The sequence below is a fragment of the Corvus kubaryi genome, unplaced genomic scaffold (genome assembly GCF_017639235.1).
Source record: "Corvus kubaryi isolate FWS band 111438036 unplaced genomic scaffold, C.kubaryi_AGA036_p1.0 36575, whole genome shotgun sequence".
NCBI lineage: Eukaryota > Metazoa > Chordata > Aves > Passeriformes > Corvidae > Corvus > Corvus kubaryi.
This window is the reverse complement of record NW_024580896.1, coordinates 4068-12506: the sequence shown is the minus strand read 5'-3', so window position 1 is coordinate 12506 and position 8439 is coordinate 4068. Positions and strand designations below refer to the sequence as shown.

Sequence of the window (8439 nt, the reverse complement as noted above, 5' to 3'; positions counted from 1 at the left end):
CACTGGCCAGTCTAGAACACTTGAGTGGAGAAGAGATTGTACCCTGCTTGCCTGCCTGACAGAGACATGGTCGTGGTAAGTCTTTGTATGCCCAGATGTTAGATCTAGCCCCAGTCATGGTGAATTACATGATATTATTATTATTACCCAAGTAACTGTACTACTGATCTGTATTTTCTCGTGCACTGTATTTAGAGGTGGACCGTTTATCCCTTAAGCTGTTGGTCTGGTGTCTGTAACCGTCTGCCTTTAGCAGGGCTGCCTAAAGCCCTTACGCTCCAGTAGCAGAAGTGGACTGCCACTTTCTGTGATGATACCAACAGCATCATCAGCCTGCAGAAGAACTCCAGCACTGCAGCATAGTTTTTAGAGACACCCCACCTGCCTGATCGTGACTGAGTGTGGTCATCATACCTGCAGTGAAAACTAAAGCAGGAAGAAGGGCAAGGACCTGAATCTATCTGAAAAGTAATAGGGCAGCAACAGCCAGCAATTCAACACAATCCTTGCATTGGTGATGACAAATGGGAGAAATGGCCTGTGACCATCCCCTCAGCAACAGTAAAAATCCCAGATTGGAGGTTGTTCTGTGTTAAAGAGTAAATTAAGTTCTTGCAAGCTAGACCATTGTCCATAACTAGAGTGTGGAGGAAGGGAACTGTTGGGGTCCCTCCCCTGCCGTGTAGCCCTGGGAGAGGGGCCCTGAGGGCACAGACACGGGGTTTCCCTGCCCCTGCTCAGCCTCGTTCCCACTGGTTGGTTTGTGTTCCCCTGCGCGGGCAGAAGGACCCTTGGTCCCGTGACTGGAACAGTTCCTGGGCAGAGCTCCGGCCATGCGGCTGGAGAAATAAACATCTCTGAAACATCTAGCAAGAATCTGTCTGTCCATATATATTTCCTTTCCACGGGACTCCTGGTTTGATTATATGCATGTTGCAGTATCCCCACTGCAACATAATGGTAGAGAATGCGGGCAGAACGATCCCCGATCCCTAAGCGACTGATTTGTGTGAGTAAACCCTGGAAACTTTGGATTCCTCTTCTTGGTTTTGCTTTGCTCTTCCATATCTAAACTATGGAGGAACCGTGGGAAGACTCTTGGCTCTCAGAGCCGCATATGGACATTTATCTTAAAATGATTCTTGAACAACGATTTGTAAATTTTAGCTTGATTCAAGCTCAAAAAGAGCTGAAACACTTCCTGGCATGGTTGTTTAAGAACTTTTTCTATGTTTCTTGGGATTTAATTCTTACCAAGGGCTTTTGGAAAACCGTTTGGACACAGTTAATACTGGAGTCAAAATATATGCCGATGGAAGAATATTTTCGTGAATATTATTTAGTTACCGAGACTGTTGAGCAATGTCAGCTGTGTCCTGGCGAAGGGAAGTGTGCCTCAGGGACCGTGCAGCCCAGGCCACGTGCACCGAGCGCTCTGCGAGCAGCAGCGAGGCAGTTCCCACGTGCGGGCGGAGCCACGCGAGCCACAGTGTCGGCGGCGGAGCGAGGCGCGGCGGGAGCAGCGGGACCCGGCGGTGCCCGCCCGGCCCCGCGCAGCGCGTGGTGGAGCGAGCCCCGGGAACGCCCGACCGAGAGGGGCGGCGTGTGGGCAGCGGCGGTAGAACGGAGCCGCGCCCAGCCGAGACGCGCGCTGGAGCAGGGCACGGGGGGGTCGTCGCTCGGGGGCCCGGCCGAGATGTGGGTGCAGCGCCCGGCAGCGGCAGCGAAGCTGCCACCAGAGGAGGCGACGCACGGAGAACTGAGCGGCGCGGCCCGGCCCGGCCCGCGCAGCCCCGAACGCGACCCCGGGAAGAGCGCGCAGGCACCAGCAGCTCCGACAATTCCAACACGGGAGCGACCGAAGGAGAGAGCAAAGACGCAGCGAGACAGAAAACAGCAGCCACTCGGAAAAAGGAAAAGATCATAGTAACTAAGATCTTAGGGATAGTAAAATGGTATAATGTTAAGCAAAATTATGGTTTTATAACAAGGTGTGACAACCAGCAAGACATATTCGTGCATAGAACTGCTATTAAAAAGAATAACCCTGAAAAATGCATCCCAAGCTTGGGAGATGGAGAGGTGGTGGAATTCAAAATTATACGAGGTAGAAAAGGGTAACAAGCATCACAGGTCACCGGGCCTGATGGTGTTCCTGTAAAAGGCAGTATATATGCTAAAAATCGTAGTTATGTTAGACAGTATTTCCATTGTAAGCCCCCCCTACAGTCTCCCTTTCCTAATCCCACCTTTCCCTTTTACCCTATGTCCTATTACCCCCAGTGTATTCCCAATCTGTTTTTTCACCCATGGTTTCCCTCACAAAACCATGCTTTTGCCAATTGTTTCCCCAAAAATCCCTTTCCAATGCCGAGTGGGGGATGAAAAGGGGGAGGGAAGAAGTTAAACCCTCTCCTGCCTCAGTTTCCCCACAAAGCATGCCCGGAGAGTCCTGTCTCCCTTCTGTCAGCCCTAAGATGTTCCACAGAATCTGTTTGGACATTTAAAGACTCAGGACGGTGGCTTGTTTTGTTTTGAAACTGTTCTTGTTATGTTTATCCAGTTGTTTTCATTCTCCTTTTATTAAAATAAAACGGGTGAGGTGTTGGGGTCCCTCCCCTGCCATGGAGCCCTGGGAGAGGGGCCCTGAGGGCACAGACACGGGGTTTCCCTGCCCCTGCTCAGCCTCGTTCCCACTGGTTGGTTTGTGTTCCCTGCGCGGGCAGAAGGACCCTTGGTCCCGTGACTGGAACAGTTCCTCGGCAGAGCCCCGGCCATGCGGCTGGAGAAATAAACACCTCTGAAACATCTAGCAAGAGTCTGTCTGTCCATATATATTTCCTTTCCACGGGACTCCTGGTTTGATGTATGCGTGTTGCAGTATCCCCACTGCAACAGGGAACATAAATAGGGTTCTGAAGGATGGCCAAGAGTTTTGCAAAGTTTGTTCATACGTGAACAAAACTTGGCTGAGAAGCGCTGGTTCAGGACAACTCCAGTCATGTTCCTCAACACAGAAGGTACGAGCTTTGCCAGTGTCTCATGGGAAAATGCTGAGCTGTGCTGCCTCCTCAGGAACATATTCCTGCAAACAGGTAAAGGTGGCAAGTTCTTTAGCCATAGACTTTTTGTTGTTGTTAAATACTGTGTAGCGTGAAATCGCTAATCTGTCGCAGGTATTTGCTTCAATATTTGCTTTCTTGCATTTTTTTTCCCCCACTATTGAGCTGGTGTAATTTCTGCTCCGTCATCACAACATCTACAAAGACATGGTGGGCTTAATTGTAGTGAGGGATTTTTTGTAGCTTCCATTTTAAATCCTTGGCACTGGCTGTTGTAGAAATGAAATCACAGCTCCTACCTGGCAGGCCCACCACAGGCTTGCGGTTGGATTAGTCCATAGTTATTCCCAGGCACTTTGTCTTTAGAGCGAGTTAAGAGGGGTTTTTGCAGCTACTAATTCTAACTTCTGTTTTTGTGAAATGATGCTGTAGTGATTGTTCAGAGCAGCCACTTCTCCAGATGTATTCAGTCGTGGTGTTCACTATCTGGAAAACATTAGCAGTTAGTCTCGTGTTCTCTGCATCTTCCTGTTCCCACTTAGCTGCTCTGTTTTCCTTCCCTGTGGATCACGCTGCGTTGCTTTCAGCCGTCACGCCCGCTGCCTTTGTTGCATCTTCTAACAGGAACCGCAGTGCACAAAGTAGGTGATGCTGCTGGATTAAAAGCTTTATTTGCTGTTTTGTTTCTTTTGGCAGATGTTGAAATGTGTCACCTAAACAGGAAGGGTAAGTCTGGGTTTAAAAGCAAATTGGTTCTAAGGAAAGCAGATTGGGGGTTGTATTACATTAGAGAACAGTCCTGAAAACACTAAAAAGCATTCCTCATTGCCAAATCAGGCAGTCTAGAGGAGGCTCTATTTTATTTGTGTCAAGCCAAGAAGCAATTTTAAAGCTGATTTGACACCATGTGGGTGTAAAATTACTAATTTTTGCCTTGTGCTGTGTAGTGCACAGCTCTGAGATTTATGGCCTCATCTCTTTTAAGTTTGCAGACATGAGTGATCGTACTGCATTTGGTAGTGCTGGGGTGTGAGTAAAGGTTGTAGCACAAAGCTCCTAAATCATGTACCACTTCCTTCTATCCACAGGGAATGTCTGGTGAATCCTGGCAGCAGTCATGTAAGACCAAGGAATAGGGAACAAAACACAGCTGCCAAAGTTGCTTCACTGTGAGGGCAAAACGCAGTCCAGTGGAGACCACCAGGCCAGCGCAGCCTGCCCTGCCCTGCCTTCAGCACCGTGCGGAGCCGTGCGGCACCCCTGGCAGGCAGCTGGCCAGCCGCAGGTGGGGCTGTGGCACGGGGGCTCCTGAGAGCTGGCGCGGCGCTGGGACAAGCCGCCCCAGCCCTGGCCCTGCCCTTCTCCAGGCTGCGGGCAGCAGCACAGGCTCTCTGTCCCTGCTCAATTGTCTGCAGTGGCCGCCGCCCCGCAGGTGCCCTTGCCCGTCCAGGGGATGTCCTCGCTCAGGGTGCCACAGCTGCACAGCCGCACTCGGGGGACGAGCGAGCGCAGCTCGGCCAGAGCAGAAGCTCGCCTTACCTTCCCAAGCTCACCTGAGAAGTGAGCGGCCAAATCATCCTCCCTGGTCGGACAGGGCTACGGCAGGACCGTGCTCGGGATCAGCCTGCAAGAAGCCAGGTGCGCTCGCAGAACAGCACAAAGGGCCGGCGGCCGGGTGCCAGCCAGCCCTGGCAGCCTGAGCGTGGCACACAGCTGGCAGCCTCTGGCCCACCGGCCTCTCTGCCCTGCGCAACAGCAGTCCTGCCACTGGCCACAGCAAGGACGTGCCAGTGTCGCCAGTGGCTCCCCAGTGCCTCTGCGTGCTGAGTAGCACCACAGACAATTCCTCCCTCCTAGCCCCCCATCCCTGGCACACCAGCGCAGCCAGACGTGGGTGAAAGGCAGCCATTCTCACATTTGCCAGGTCCTCAATCAGCCTCTCCACCCTCCTGGCACTCAGTGTCCTCCTCGGGGCAAGAGAGAAGTGGAAGGAGGTGAGCGGTGATGTCTCTGCAGCTCGGCTGGGGGAGCGGTGCTCAGGCACAGAGCCCAGAGCAGGGAGACACTCACTGCACAGCCCGGCTCAACTCCTTCTCCAGGGCTTTCATGGATGGGACACGAGTCACTCGGGCTCCCTTGGTCCTGTGAAGAGGGAGAGAGCTGGGTGACCCCCAAGCTGCCTCTCCTCTCTTGTCAGGCAGCTCTGCCTGAGGGCTGCCCACAGCTGCAGGGGCAGCTCTCCCCAGCTGGCGAGCTGCGCTCCCCTGTCCGGCTGCTCCTGAAGCCCTCCCCAGCTTCCCCCTGTGGGGTGCCCACCCACAGCTCCTTCAGCACCTGGGAGCCTCAAAAAGAGGCGAGCACAGGCCCTGCTGCTCCCCAGCCCGAGGGCAGACGTGCACCTGCCCGGTCCTGCGGGAAGGACACAGGGGCAGGACAAAGCCCCATGGTGGGGGTAGGACAGAGTTGCTGCCCAAGCCCTGGTTCCCCTCTGATGTGCCCCAAGCAGAGGCTTTCACCCCTCCCTTCTGGGGACCAAAGAGTGCCTGGGGGATGTAGGACGTGGGAATACCCACATCCACTCCCTGCCCAGGCTCAGCATGAAGGGCAGAGGTCATTCCCAGGCTGGTGTGTGCATGGCTGGAAACCTCTCCTGCCCTGCCATGGCATGTGGCACCACAACCCACCCAAAAGTGGCAGTACAGGAGCTGGTGGGACAGGTGAGGATGTTGGAGGTGCCATCTTCATTGCTGCTTTCCTGCTGCTCCTCCACTTCTCTCTCCACCACTGCTGCTCAGCACCCACAGCTGCTCCACGTCGAGGCAGAGCAGAGGCAAGCAGGGAGTTGCATGTGGCCTCCCACACACTCCCTGGTGCAGAGCCCTGGCATCCTGCCCTGCTGATGTTGGGATGACACTGGTGCATCCAGCACCAAGGTGCTGGGGCCTGGCACTTATGGCAGGGTGTCTTTGCCCCAGAGCCAGGGATGGGGCAAAGGCAGCTGGGCTCTGAAGGTTTTACTGCACCTTGGCCACCACCAGTTCCTCCTGGAGGAGGAGAAGGCGCTCGTCACTCATCTTTGGGCCGCGGCTCAGAGCCACGTCCGCGCTCAGCACCGCCTCGCCGCCGCTGAGAACCTTCCTGCAGTGCAGAGAGCGGCGGCCGTGAGGAAGGCGGCCCCTTCTGCCGCGGGACCCGGCCGTGCCCGCGTGTCCCCGAGCTGTGGGGGAGCCTACCTGGAGCCGAAGCAGCTCCTGGCCTGGGACAGGAGGACCCTGGCCTTGCCGCAAGGACGCGGGCCAGTCGCTGACAGCGAGGATGGGAAGCAGGATGGCAGGGCTGGGTTGGTGCCGCTCGGCCAGACCCTGCCTTCTCCCGGTGTCCATCTGTGCCGGGACAGCTCCTTGCTGCTGGTTCTGCTGGACGCTGGCTCCAACTGACCAACAATTAGAGCTCAAGAGAAGCTGGGCTAGGCACTGAGGAGGGACACCGGGGCAGGACTTGCTTCCAGGATGGACAATGCCTGCTTTGCACTGGGGAGCCCAGACACACCCGAGGCCAAGGCTCATCTTCCTCCACCTGCTGCCAAGGCTTTGCCTCCTGCAGCCCAGCATGCAGTCAGCTGCCCTTGCCCCAGGGCCGCTTCAGCAGCTCCAAATTGCTCAGCCTGCAGTTGACCATGACCCCAGGTGTCTGCACAGCTGCTCTACAGCTGGCTCTTCCCCAGCCATCTCCTGGTGCGAGGGCTTGTTCCTCCCCAGGTGCGGGACTCAGCTCTGAACATCACAGCCCCTACTGATGGGTTGTGACGCATGGCCCCGCCCTCCACGCCCTTCCTTAAGTAAACAAAGAAAAATTAAACAAGTAAAACTGTTTACAGCTGGTTCCTTGTGCTATGTGAAGCTTTCCTCCCTCTCAAACACTCACTGGTGCCTCTTCCCCAGCCAAAGTCTTTCCTAGGACAAACCCTCCGTTTCTAGGAGAGGCGCTCTTAGCTGGATGCACGTGACACAGTCTATTCCGGGAGAGCCACAGCTGCTAAAAGCTTTCCAAGCCCTGGATTGGTGATTTCCGGGACCAGCTCCTGGGCCCACTTGCACCAAAGCTCAGGACAACTGTATCTCATGGAGGTCATTCAGGTTGAATGCTGTGTCCCCCGACCACCCCCACAGGCCCATCAGCACAGTCCGTCCTGGTGGGCTGCCGGCAAAGGTGGTGTCTGCATCCCTGCTCTTCTGTCCTCCCTTTAGGGGCTTGGCCAGCAACACCGGCCTTTCTCCCTGGGCATGAGGGCATGACCATGGTGGTAGAAGACAGAGTCCTCTTGGTGCACACCAGCCAAGCTGTGGGAATGTCTCTGGCACACCTGCTGTGCCAGCTTTCAATCCCCAGCATGCTGGAACTAAGCCAGGTCCAGGAGGAAGAACAGCTTTTGATGTGTGTTGTTTTGATTCTTATGGGTGTTTGGAGCTAAATCTGGAGGTGCCTAAACCAGAAATTTTGGAGGCAAGAGACAGCTTGGCGTAGTGACTGTGAGAGACTGCACTATCTCTTAAGGATCAATGACTCAACACATTTGCTCACTTGTGCAGGGCCAGGGTGCTTTGCAAGGCCAGGTTTGCATCCCTCGAGGGAGGAGGTGAGGTTTTGGTGAGTAATGGCTACTGCAGAGGGGGTGAACTATCACTGCCTGGAGGCTACAAATCGGGCTTTGAGGCTGATTAAGAGGCAAATCTTGGAAGGCTTCTTATCTTGCTAATTGCTCTCCCTTACACAACTCCCAGCTGTCCAGGCAGGTACCTGGGCATTCCCACTGAGCCTGACCTTATTTAAATCCACTGGAATTTGTGTTTCACGGGCTTCTTCCCCCATCCCTGACAGATGATGACCGTCACTTTGACCAGCAAATGTCTAAGCTGCAGCAGCCCAGTCCCATCACGAGATCTGTGAGAGGCGGTACGTTTTTTACTCTATCTTTTCTCTCTCTCTCTTTATCTATCTATCTTAATCTTACATTTCCTTATGTAATATTTTTGTGCTGTCATATTGCTATACATCTATAGCTAATAATAACCGAAATGGCTACATGCCTGCTTTCCATTGCAACCAAATTGTTCTAAAAGAAACCCTAAATATTTACAAACGCTGATCATTCATTCATTCATTCGCTCATTCATTCAGTATTGATTCACTCTAAGCCGATCCAAGGGATTTTTAACGAGAACATGGGTTACTCTTGCCTTCATGGACATGGGTTGTAACAGTGACCGACTGCCAAATCGGCACCTTAGCTCTGCAGAGATGCTGCTTTGCAGCAGCCACGTCTCGCCCAGGACACCTGTCCCACAACAGGCTGGAGGAAGCTGTGATGAAGAAGGAT

The 8439-nt window shown here is 54.0% G+C and overlaps 1 long non-coding RNA gene across 1 annotated transcript; it reads left to right on the top strand.

Annotated features, from left to right (window-relative positions):
* The first annotated feature begins 2844 nt into the window (after window positions 1-2844).
* On the top strand, window positions 2845-6934 carry LOC121660573. The gene is made up of 2 exons (XR_006014719.1): window positions 2845-3788; window positions 4151-6934. It is a non-coding gene; the product is annotated as an uncharacterized LOC121660573 (long non-coding RNA).
* The last annotated feature ends 1505 nt before the right edge of the window (window positions 6935-8439 follow it).